This window comes from Amia ocellicauda, chromosome 16, assembly GCF_036373705.1.
Source record: "Amia ocellicauda isolate fAmiCal2 chromosome 16, fAmiCal2.hap1, whole genome shotgun sequence".
Taxonomy (NCBI): domain Eukaryota; kingdom Metazoa; phylum Chordata; class Actinopteri; order Amiiformes; family Amiidae; genus Amia; species Amia ocellicauda.
The window spans coordinates 15,540,289-15,552,729 of record NC_089865.1 but is presented as its reverse complement, the minus strand read 5'-3'; the positions used below and the strand labels follow the sequence as shown (position 1 = coordinate 15,552,729).

At 35.5% G+C, this 12,441-nt stretch overlaps 1 long non-coding RNA gene across 2 annotated transcripts; it reads left to right on the top strand.

The window, feature by feature from the left end:
• The first annotated feature begins 2,324 nt into the window (after window positions 1-2,324).
• Window positions 2,325-10,708, top strand: LOC136711960 (uncharacterized). 2 transcript variants are annotated; one of them, XR_010804790.1, is made up of 4 exons: window positions 2,325-2,356; window positions 9,099-9,132; window positions 9,514-9,776; window positions 10,124-10,708. It is a non-coding gene; the product is annotated as an uncharacterized LOC136711960 (long non-coding RNA). The 2 variants fall into 2 exon arrangements; XR_010804789.1 differs by lacking the exon at window positions 2,325-2,356 and adding an exon at window positions 7,855-7,952.
• Window positions 10,709-12,441: the final 1,733 nt, after the last annotated feature.

Genomic DNA, 12,441 nt, shown 5'->3' with positions numbered 1-12,441 from the left:
AAAATAAATCAGAACTTAGTTGATTTCACTGATATGACTGGGAAACAAACTCTCAGTCCAAAAATATAAACAAAAGTCTTTGTAAAGGGTAATAGGCCTGTTGTGCATTTGATAAATACATGTTTGATTGAGTGGTTTAATATTGTCAGTTCAGATTACAGTGCAGTTGGAACTGACACATTGATACTGTATTCTATTATGTGCTTGTGTAATGGGACAGGTGAGGTGGGTGTGTGTTGATTTTTATTAATATAAAACTGAATACTGAATATAAACAAACTAGGCTAATTATAAACTATCTAATAATACACTAGCTAGGCTAACTAAACAATTTTCACACAGCTATCTCTCTCATCTCTCTTGCAAAAGTGACCCCAATGCAAAGTTTTTGGTATTTGCCACCTTGTCTGTATAACCTGAGACACTGAGCTGTTTGTGCCATTTAACAGAACAGGTTTCATTCAATATCAGATGAAGTGTTTGGAAACCCAGCGTCACATGACCAGAAGGGTTTTTGGAACATGTCTTAGCATGTTGTTTGCGATGCAGTAAGTGTCGAAAAGATTAGGACAGTATCGAGCGTGAGTGCCAAGCAGCCCATCATTAGTGGTTACTTAAAGTTTACATACTACACTGCTGTGTAAACTATACACAGACCTAAAGTTTACAATTTCTAAACCTGATAACCTACAATGTTGTGTAATTTAACTCTTGCAAATGTAATGTTTACAATTAACTAAAGGTGATGTATGATTGTGAACCTGAATTTACACCTTAAATTATTCTGTAAACTGAGTGTGAAACAATAAGTTTACAGTAAATGGCTCTCAAAAGTATTCACCCCCCTTGGACTTGTTTTACAACATGAAATAAGAATGGATTTAAATCAGGAGTTTTTGCCACTGATCAATACAGAAAATGTCCATAAGTGAAAAATATAATCTGCAAATTGTTCTAAATTAATTACAAATACAAAACAGAAAATAATTGAATGAATAAGTAATCTCCCCCTTCAGTCAATATTTCCAGGCCCTGAGACAGAAGCATCCCCATAGCATGATGCTGCCATCACCATGATGGCATTTTCAGTATTATGTGCGGTGTTAGGCTTGCACCGAAAGTAGCACTTAGTGTTGAGGCCAAAAAGCTATTTTTTGGTCTCATCAGACCTCCACTCGGACTCAGTCTCCCACATGCCTTCTGGCAGAATTTAGCCAAGAATTAATGCAAGTTTTTTCAACAATGCCTTTTGTTTTGCTTATCTCCCATAAAGGCCACTTTTGTGAAGCACCCAGGCTATTGTTGCAGTGTCTCCCAGCTCAGCCATGGAAAACTAACTCCTTTAATGTTGCCATAGGCCTTTTGGCCTCCTTTATTAGTGCCCTTCTTGCCCAGATACACAGTTTTGCTCTAGGGGATATTCAAAGAGCCTTATTCCAGATTTGCATTGAACATTCCTTCATCTTCATGATTTAGTTTTTGTTAGGCATTCTACTAACCAACAGTGGGACCTACCAAAGACAGGTGTATTTAACCTGAAATCATGTGACAAACCTTAATTGCACAGAGGTGGACTCCATTCAGCTAATTATATGACTTCTAAAGACAATTGGTTTCACCCTAGCTCAATCAGGTATGTCATAGCAAAGGGGGTGATTCTTGATTGTATTCAATTATTTTCTGTTTTGTATTTGTAATTAATTTAGAACAGTTTGCAGATTATATTTTTCACTTTGACATTAAGGACATTTTCTGTGTTGATAAAAACTAATCAAATCCATTCTGATTTCATGTTGTAACACAATGAAATGTGGAAAAGGGGGGTGAATACTTTTGAGAGCCACTGTTTGTAAACCAGCTGTACAAATATACATGGTGAGCTACTAGGTAAGCAGATTTGTAATCACTGCAAACGTAATGTTTACAAAGCAGTTTACACACTGTGTGAATTTAGTAAACTTGTAGATTTCTTGAGTTTATAAAGAGTATGCAGGTGTTTTAAACCTTTAATTTCATGTAGTGCTATTAGTTACTTCATAGTGCTGTTAAAATTGAAAATGTAAACAGGCTATTTAATCAATGCAGAATGAATAATAATAATTCATTAATTTTATATATTTTATTTTATACAATGTATTCTTTCTGAATGCATTGTCCAGACAAAGGTGGACTCATTTACAAAGGTACATTTCCAGTTTTGGTAGACATTGCTGCTTTAGCAAATTAAACTCACAGCCTGCCACACCTCCAGCCAAGCACATGACTGTGAATGTGTGGGAGGGGAACTGGAGTTGGGAAAGTATTTGAGCAGCAGGTTCTTCAGCAGTGAGCACTGATAGCTGATTATCAACCACCAGTAAGTAGAACTCTCTTATTATTCAACTTGCCCTGAAAAAAAAAAAAAAAAAAAAATATATATATATATATAGTGTGTGTGTGTGTGTATATATATATATATATATATACACTATATATACACTATATATATATATATACACTATATATATATATATATATAGTGTATATATATATATATATATATATATATATATATATAGTGTATATGTGTGTATGTATTATGTTTAGGCTATATGTATAACAAGTAAGATCAGCATGTATTCTAGGTAATTTTAAACAATGTCTTTTACAATAAAACCATAAAAACTACTCCCATAAGTTAATGGCCCCTGCAGTTCTTAATTCTAGTTAAAACGAGAGAAGACAGAATGTGACTGATTTACCTGAACTTCCTTCTTTATATATGTATATGGCAAGTACCTCTGTGTGCCATGGTTTCTTGTAGCAATATTTTGGAGATTCTTATTCACTCATTCCATCTAAGGTCCATGTCTGGATCATATTATAATAAATATAAATACACAGAACTCTTGTAAATGTAACTGTAAAGGTTCATCCAGTTGTGTTCACATGCTGGTTACATCAAGGTGAAGATTGACGGGTACAATCCTCTTTATTTGATCTATATGTACCTGAGAGATTATGACCTGTCTTTGACTAACAGACTCCAGCTAAAAATACCAAATTGGGCATATTTGAGCACTGTTTTGGAGCCCAAAAAAGAAAATATCCACCTCACTGAGCCAGTGAAGAGAGCAGCTAGAGCTGGTAACTTAACACTTGACCTGGCAATGGGCCAGAACAGTTTTCAATTTCAAGTTGAATTTCCATACATTTGTATTTGTACCAAAATTAGAAAACAAAACCGGACAAATGTCTCATTACATCATTGCATTGGGAGCACCTTCCATAGATATCTCAAAGTGTTGCATCTCCTAGAGATGTATATATATTTCGGTTCAATGTCAAATGCATTCAAAATTACTTTGATTCTGTTTTTTTGTATTCACTTTGTTCATGGAGGTGGATTTTGACAATTAAATAACTTTCTTTTTTTTCACCCCAACGTTTAGGTAAAATTTCAAAATGTGGGGCCAAAATTCAGGTAATGTTTTCTATTACCCTACACTATAGTCCATTACCCTCTCAAAATAAATTATTATTATTGGTTAAATTTAACTGCTGAATATTTTAGTAAAGTTTCTTAAATAATTCGGCCTTGTTTAAAGTTCACATGAAAACATCCAGATGTCTTTGTTTTCTACTCCAAGTACAATATTTACTATATATAAGCACTCTTCAAAATAATTAACATTTTTTTTAGTTATTAGAAAACTGCAACCCTTACAAATGTTAACTGGTTGAAGAAGTGCAACCAGTGTAGTTTTATCCTTTGTTGTGAATTATATACCGTAAAGAAAGTACATTTTACAGCATCCACTGTCAATTTATGTAATCTTTCCCGTTATCTTTTCACTTGGGCTGTAGGAAACTACAATCCTTCTGGCTTCCCCCAGAACCCTCAAGGCTATCCCACAGGCCCTGGGCAACCTTGTCCTCCTGGCCCAGGTGGATACCCACAACCTTGTCCCCCTGGCCCAGGTGGATACCCACAGCCTCTTCCCCCTGGCCCAGGTGGATACCCACAACCTTGTCCCCCTGGTCCAGGTGGATGCCCCCAGTCGTGTCCTACTCGGCCTTGTCATGGTCACGATCACAAGCACGAACATGGGCATGGGCATTGTCATGGGCACGAGCATAAGCATGGGCACGAGCATAAGCATGGGCACGAGCATAAGCATGGTCACGAGCATAAGCATGGTCATGGACTCGGCTTATTTCACAAGAAGCATGGACACCATGAACATCATGGAAGGGTAATAATGCCATCTATACTATCTGCAATTAAACAAATTAGGTCACTTTTTTTATAACTTTAAATACATATTTTCAGACTCCTTTTTACAATTGAGTTTTAAAATTCTGAGGAGCAATATTGCTACATTGTTAACCAACTGTACAAAGCACAGTCTTATTTTGGGGAAAACCACAGCAACCTTCTTCTCATGGCTTTGAATGGCCATTTTAAATGTGCTGCTTCAATATAGATGCTCAGAAGGCTCATTAATACACAAATTTACATGGAGAAAAAAACAGATGTAAAATGTATTTGTGAAACATGTTTGATGTTTTTCCTCTTTTGTGCAGCACTCTGACTCTGACTAGAAGGCCCTGTTCTGCAGATGCCTGAATGAAGTGCGCTCCTGAAGAACAGGACAAACCACTCGCCTACCTTTGGGTTTTACAGCTTTTGGGGTCTTGCTTTAGAGGAATTAAATCCTTAAAAATCTGGTGCAGGGAAGTGAAGATGGTAACACTAGGTATTTGTAACAATAAAACCTTAGGGGTTGTATTGTGGGGTTTTACTCATTACGTTGTTTAGTAAAATATAACTTAAATACTGTGGGGTGACAGCTGAATCAATTGAAATCTTTTCAAATATAATTGATTAGTAAGTATATTTTAATGTGTGTATGTATATGTAAGAAAATGAAGAGACCTAACAATCAGTATTTCGGTAACATTTTTATCACCTTTTGTTTACTGTATTATTGTAGGTAATGCACTGTGCAGAATACAATCTATGAGTGTAATGTGAACTCTTTGAAGTAAAATTATATTTCAGTAGCTGATCTTTTCAGACCTGGCTGATTCTGTGCATTTCATTTGATGTTTTGGTTATAATGTATATTTTCTGCAACATTCGGGTTCTAAAACCATACTAATTGTAACCGTAAAAAACGTAATAATCTTGCACCTTCTGAATATTCTGACTGAATATACAATATAGTTTCAATTCTAGAGTTGTGGTTTAAACAAATACAAATCATTTACATATATGTTTAAAGAGACATTAATTTATATATGTAGACCTTTTGTTTTGAAACTGTACATAGCACTGGAACAATATGAGCAGAGATAGTATTTAGGTAAACTGGAGAAGCATCATCCATAAAAAAACACAGACAACAGGTAAAGGTCTGACATGGTGAACCCTGATGTGACCACCTTGGTCTCTTCTCCAGTCTCGGCCTGCTTTTTGCTTCCTGCTAACTGGGCTGTGGCAGCTACACTGAGGCGGATGGTTTAGTGAGAAGTGAATCATGAAGGCAAAGGCTAAAGGCTAAATAATGCAATGTGACACTGGACTAGAGGTTAGGTCTATGTTTCAATAAATAAAGGATCACACAATGCAAACAATGCTGAAGAACCGGATTGACCAGACTGGTTTATTTTACATCAAGCACAGACTCTTCCTAACAGCCATTTGAAACATTCCTTAAGGTTTTGAAAATGCACAATGCCAAGCATAAATCTCTGGGCAGTTTAATGATATGGGAATAGTCTGAGACAACTGTGCTACTAAGTTGCTACTGCTGGCATGTATGCACTCATGTTTCACTTGAGCATATACACAGGTAAAGTGGTTTTTCTACTCCATGTCAGTGACAGCCAAAGCCCTTGAGACTGCAGTGTTAATTGCCTACTACAATGTTGTGATTAACCTCAAAGACATTAAAGACGATGCTTCATAAGTGGAGTATGTAACCTGTCTCTGGCAAAGGCTATATTGGTAGTAAATGTATATGATGGTATAAATTAAAATCATACTAATTAAAATAGAATATTGTGGAGAGCCTCACCTTAACCAACAACACATTTATTGTTCTCTCCTAAGATGGCTGAGGTATTGAAAAATAGTTCTGAATTAGATTTGAAGAATTAAACCATCAATAATTAGTAAAAGTGCAACAGTCCTGTGCAGGCCTCTAAATTCACAGATTAAAACATTAAATACACACCCTCAGAGTGGAAGCTTTTTGTTTCCTCACCTGATCTAGTATCTGCTGGACAATTGGATTGTAATGTAATATAACCACTTTACGCAGCCATTATTTCACAATCTTTATGTTGGAATAAATTAATTAATAATTAATTCACCGATTCAGCTGAACTCTTTCAGTGTGTAAACATAAACCACATGTTGCTTTTTCTTTACCCTATATTTGTTGAACATTTGTTACATAATAAAAATCAAAAAGACGCACTCAGGTTCATGTTGATTAAAATTGTCATGTGTTGTAGTATTTGTGTATTGAGGTAACAAGTGGATGCACTCAAACATTTTATTTGCTTATTTATTTATTTATTTATTTATTTAAAAGCCTTTAAAAATATCTGTTACACCTGGCACCATATAGTTATCCATAGGGTTTCATGTTGTTGGAATGAAATCTTCTCCCTCAATAGATAGGCAGAAAAGGATGACTCAGTGCCCGATTTAAGTAGAATAATACTAGACATAGTTAATTCAGCTATAACGAGATGGCCTGTTTGGAAGCTCCATCTGAAGCTTTTCTAAAGAACATACTATCAGATTAGGAGATTTCTCCTGTTGGTTGCTAGGCAACCCCATGACGTCACTGAAGTGCCCCAAACCATATCACATTCTTCTTGATCATTTAACCTTTATTTGGCCTTAAAAGAGAGTTGTGTCTATTCTAAAACCAGCTGCACAGAGCAATACAGAAAGCTGAAATGCACATCATGTACACAATCTTGCTGCAACAGTAATCAAAATAATATATTTGGCATTTAGACAGGGCACTGTCCCAGATCAGTGGAAACAGTTTGATTGGCCCTGCTGTCAGTCAGACCAACACAAACTACTTGGGAATGTAAGGAAAAAGCACAGCATGAGTGAACTGTGTCTGTCTTGTGATGGCAGTAAAGTTTGCTTACTTTTTCCTTCAATTGCAACTCCAACACTGTGATTAGCATAATTTGTCTGCTATTCAGGGACCAGTTAACATTTTAATAAGAAGGAAGGCCCAGCCTTACTGCATCACAAACCATTTTAAATGTCATTACTTCATACCACTGAACATGCAGTGTGTTAACTTTGGTCTGTAAGTGCAGCACTAACAGCACAGAGTCATACTCTCATGTTCATTGCCTTGGTGTTATGAATGCTTAGAAAAGGGCTTTATGAGTGAAACGCTTGCATTAAACTCATTTCACTGCAATATCAATTATTAGTTGTTTGATAATGCTGGTAAATTTGCAAATGTAAACAAACTAATATAAACTTGGGGGTTGTGATAGTGTTTTTACTACATTACAACTCCCTACCCTTTATTGGCCTATTGAAATTATCTATTTCAGAAATGCAAAATGAATACTAATAAATCATTTATAATTGTATATATTTTATGTTATAAAATGAATTCTTTCTGATGCATTGTCAAGACAGGAGTATTGAACGTGCATCGATAATTGATCACAAGGGATCACCTACATTCACTACAGATACAGTACCTTGTTGTAATTACATTTACAAAGGTACATTTCCTGTTTTGGTAGACATTGCTGCTCAAATGAAGTTGTTTTTCCACAGCAACTGAAACTCACACATAGCCACACCTCCAGCCAAGCACATGACTGTGAATGTGTGGGAGGGAACTAGAATTGGAAAAGTATTTGAGCAGATTGTTCTTCAACAGTGAGCACTGATAGCTGATTATTAACCACCAGTAAGTATAACGCTATAATTATTCAACTTATTTTATTATTATTATTATTTATTGATTGATTGATTTACTTATCAGCAGATGCCTTTATCCAGGCGACTTACAAAACTTCCCCTGAAATGTGTGTGTTTTTTAATTATGTTTATATGCATTACATGTAAGACCACTGTATTTTGTGTCATTTTAAGCAATTTGTTCTACAATCAAAAAATTGGTTTAATACACCTCTGGAGACTCATCATTTCAGGATTAGTTGTGCCATCTGGGTATTGTTGCTCAAATAAACCATTATGCGAAAAGTTCTCCCTGTTTCTAAATGCTGCACCATTTGGAGAGATCAACTGCACTGACAAGATAATCTGCTGGCTAGATCTTTCTGTGATATTTAAGGTCAACGGGCTTGGGCTTGGTAGTTCCTAATTCTAGTTAAAGAAGAGGAGTTTTGATTATCTGAACTTCCTTTTAATATATATCCATGGGAAGTACCTCTGTGTGCCATGCATTATGTAACACAATTTCAGGGATTCATTTTCACTCATTCCACCTAAGGGCTATATCTGGATCATATTATAATTAATATAAATACACAGAACTCTTATGTAAAGAAAGGTTCATCCAGTTTGAAATACTATGTGTTAGGATGCCAGTTACAGCAGAGTGAAGATTGACAGGTACAATCCTCTTTATTTGATCTATATGTACCTGAGAGATTATGACCTGTCTTTGACTAACAGACTCCAGCTAAAAATACCAAATTGGGCATATTTGAGCACTGTTTTGGAGCCCAAAAGAGAAAATATCCACCTCACTGAGCCAGTGAAGAGAGCAGCTAGAGCTGGTAACTTAACACTTGACCTGGCAATGGGCCAGAACAGTTTTCAATTTCAAGTTGAATTTCCATACGTATGTATTTGCAACAACTTAAAAAACAACAAAACAAAATGGAAAAAATGTGCCTCTTTACGTCATTGCTGTGGGAGCACCTTCCATAGATATCGAAGAAAGAAAAAACTGTATATATTTAAGTTTCATGTCAAATGCATTCAAAATAACTTTATTACGTTTGTTTGATTTTGTTTTTTGTATTCACTTTTTTCAATAACTTGAATTTTGACAATTACATACGTTTTGTTCCACCCCAACTTTTAGGTAAAATAATTCAAAATGTGGGGCCACCATTCAGGTAATATTTTCTATTACCCTAAATCACTTATTCACACTCACAACATAAAATTTTATTAGTATTAGTGGAATTAAATTGCTGAATTGTATAGGAAAGTTTAATACATTATTTGGCCTTGTTTCTAACTCATTCAGTGTCACTTGAAAACATCCAGATGTGTCCTTGTTTTCTACTCCAAGAACAATGAATACTATGTATCAGCACTCTTCAAAATAATTAACATTTTTAAGTTATTAGAATTCTGCAACCCTTACAAGTATTAAATGTTTGAAGAAGGACAACCAGTGTAGTTTTATCCTTTAGTGTGAATAATGTATTGACAGTATAAAGAAAGTACATTTTACAGCATTTACTGTATTAGTCAATAATCTTTCCTTGTAGGACACCACCATCAATCTGGCTTGCCCCAGATCCCTCAGGGCTATTTCATAGGGCCAGATGGATGTCTCCAGCCTTATGCCCTTGGCCAACCTGGATATTACCAGCCATTTCCCAATCAGCCTTTTATTGGGCAAAATTATGGATATGGCCATGGTCACAACATGTATGAGCACCATGGCCACCACGGGCACCACGGGCACCACGAGCATCACGGGCACCATGGGCACCATGGGCACCACGGGCACCATGGGCACCACTGAGGGGTAACAATGGCATCTATACTACCAGCAATTAAACAATTAGGGCACTTTTTATAACTTTCAATCCATATTTTCAGACTAATGTTAACAATTGATGAGTTCCACCTAAAACATACAACTCTGAGCAGCACGATTGTTACAGTGTGATTTGTACATTTGGTTAATTGAATAATTGTGGGGAAAACAGCAGCAACCTTCTTCTAATATGACTTCAAGTGACCAAATTACATGTGCTTCTGAAATACAGATGCTCAGAAGGCTCATTAATACACATAAATATGCATAGAGAAAGAAAAGAGATGTAAACTGTATTTGTGAACAATGTTGAAAGTTCTTCTTCCTTTGTCCAGCTCTGATTATACAGCCATGTTCTGCAGATGCCTAAATGAGGTGCTCTTCTGAAGAACAGGACAAGCCACTCAATTACCTTTGGGTTTTTCGGGTTTTGGGGTTTTGGTTTTCTGAAAGGATTTTAATATACTTTTTTATATGTAAAAGTGTTTTTTGTTCTATTTTTTACCTGCACTCTACTCAATATGTATTTTAAAAATATTCCCATCATTAGAAATTAATTAAATATATTAATATTGTGATATAAATATAAATGTTGCTTCCATTTTTCTTGCATATTATGAGTGATTTGCAAAAGGTGTTTCTAAAACCTGCATATTCCCGTAATGTTGCAGAGTCATATACTGTTTTTACTTCTTTCAGAATGTATTTTTCATGTATTCAGTATTTCTCTTTTAACTCTGATAAAGGGAAGTTAAAAGTTAGAAGTTAGAAATTAAAATGGTAACACTAGGTATTTATAACAGTTAAGAAAACACGTATTTCACCTTGGGGGTTATATTGTGGGTGTTTACTCATTATTTCATCTGTTAATTAAAATATAACTTTGTCAAGTTATTAAAATTTACATTTTCAAACTGCAATTAATGTCTTATTTCTTAAATCTGAAATACATCACTGTGGTGACAGTTTAAAGTTCACAGCTGGGAAAGAAAAGCAAGAGACCTAGCATACAGTATTTCAGTAACATTTAGTTTACTGTATTATTTTAGGTTCTACACTTTGCAGAATACAATCGATGAGTCTGGAGTTTTTTTTTAAGTAAAACTAATTTCAGTAGCAGATCTTTTCAGACCTGGCTGATTCTGTGTATTTCATTTTCTGTTTTGGTTCTAATGTATATTTTCTACAACATTCAGCTTCTAAAACCATACTAATTGTAATAGTAAATATAATAATAATCTTGCACCTTCTTAGACTACATATTCAATATAGTTTAAGTTGCTATGATTGCTGTTTAAACAAATAAAATAATGAATATAAATGTATAAAGAAGCACATTCATTTATATATGTAGACAAAAAAAAAAGTGTTATTTTGGAACTGTACACAGCACTGGAACAATATGAGCAGAGATAGTATTTAGGTAAACTGGAGAAGCATCATCCATATAAAAACACAGACAACAGGTAAAGGTCTGACATGGTGAACCCTAATGTGAGCACCTTGGTCTCTTCTCCAGTCTCTGGGGAGTGGCAGCTACACCGTGGCAGATGCTTTAGTGGGAGGTGACCCATGAAGGCAAAGGCTTTTAGGATCACGTGATGCACACAATGCTGAAGAACCGGATTGACCAGACTGGTTTATTTTACGTCAAGCACAGACTCTTTCTAACATTCATTTTTAACATTCCTCAAGGCTTGAAAATGCACACTGCCAAGCATAAAACTCTGGGAAGATTAGTGATATGGGACTGGTTTGAGACGAGTGCAATTGATGGCATGTATGCACTCATGTTTCACGTGGGAATATATGCACAAGTTTTCTGTTTTTTCTTCTCCATGTAGGTGGCAGCCAAAACCCTTAAGACTGCAGTGTTCGCTGCCTGCTACAATGCGGTGATGAACCTCAAAGAGCAAAGACCTGCCCTGTTGTCAGTCAGACCAACACAAACTACCTGGGAATGTCAAGAAAAAAGCACAGCATGAGTGCACTGTGTCTGTCTTGTGATGGCATTAGAGTTTGCTTTATTTGTCCTTCAATTGCAGCTTCCAACATTGTGATTAGCATCATTTGTCCGCTAGTCAGGAACCAGAGGATGTTTTTAATGTCAGTTAACATTTGAAAAAGAAGGAAGGCCCAGCCCTACTGCATCACAAACCATCCGGAGGCATTTTACATTTCATTACTTCATACCACTGAACACGGTGGTAAATAAATAAAATAAAGCCACATGCAGTGTGTTTACTTTGGTCTGTAATTGCAGCACTAATAACAGCAGAGTCACGCTCTGATGTTCATTGCCTTGATGTTATGAATGCTTAGAAAAGGGCTTTCAGGGAAATGCTTGCATTAAACAAATCCTTTCATTACAATATAAATTGTTTGTTTGATAATGCTAGTAAAATTGCAAATGTAAAGCGACTAATATACATTTCGGGGTTATGATAGTGTTTGTACAACATTACAACTCCCTACCCTCCACTGCCCTATATATATCTATTTCAGAAATGCAAAATAAATAATAATTAATTCATAATTGTTTATATATTTTATTTTATATAATGTATTCTTTATGAATGGATTGCCAAGACAGGAGTATGGAACGTGCATTTGTAATTGATCACTAGATATCATCTACATTGACAACAGATAC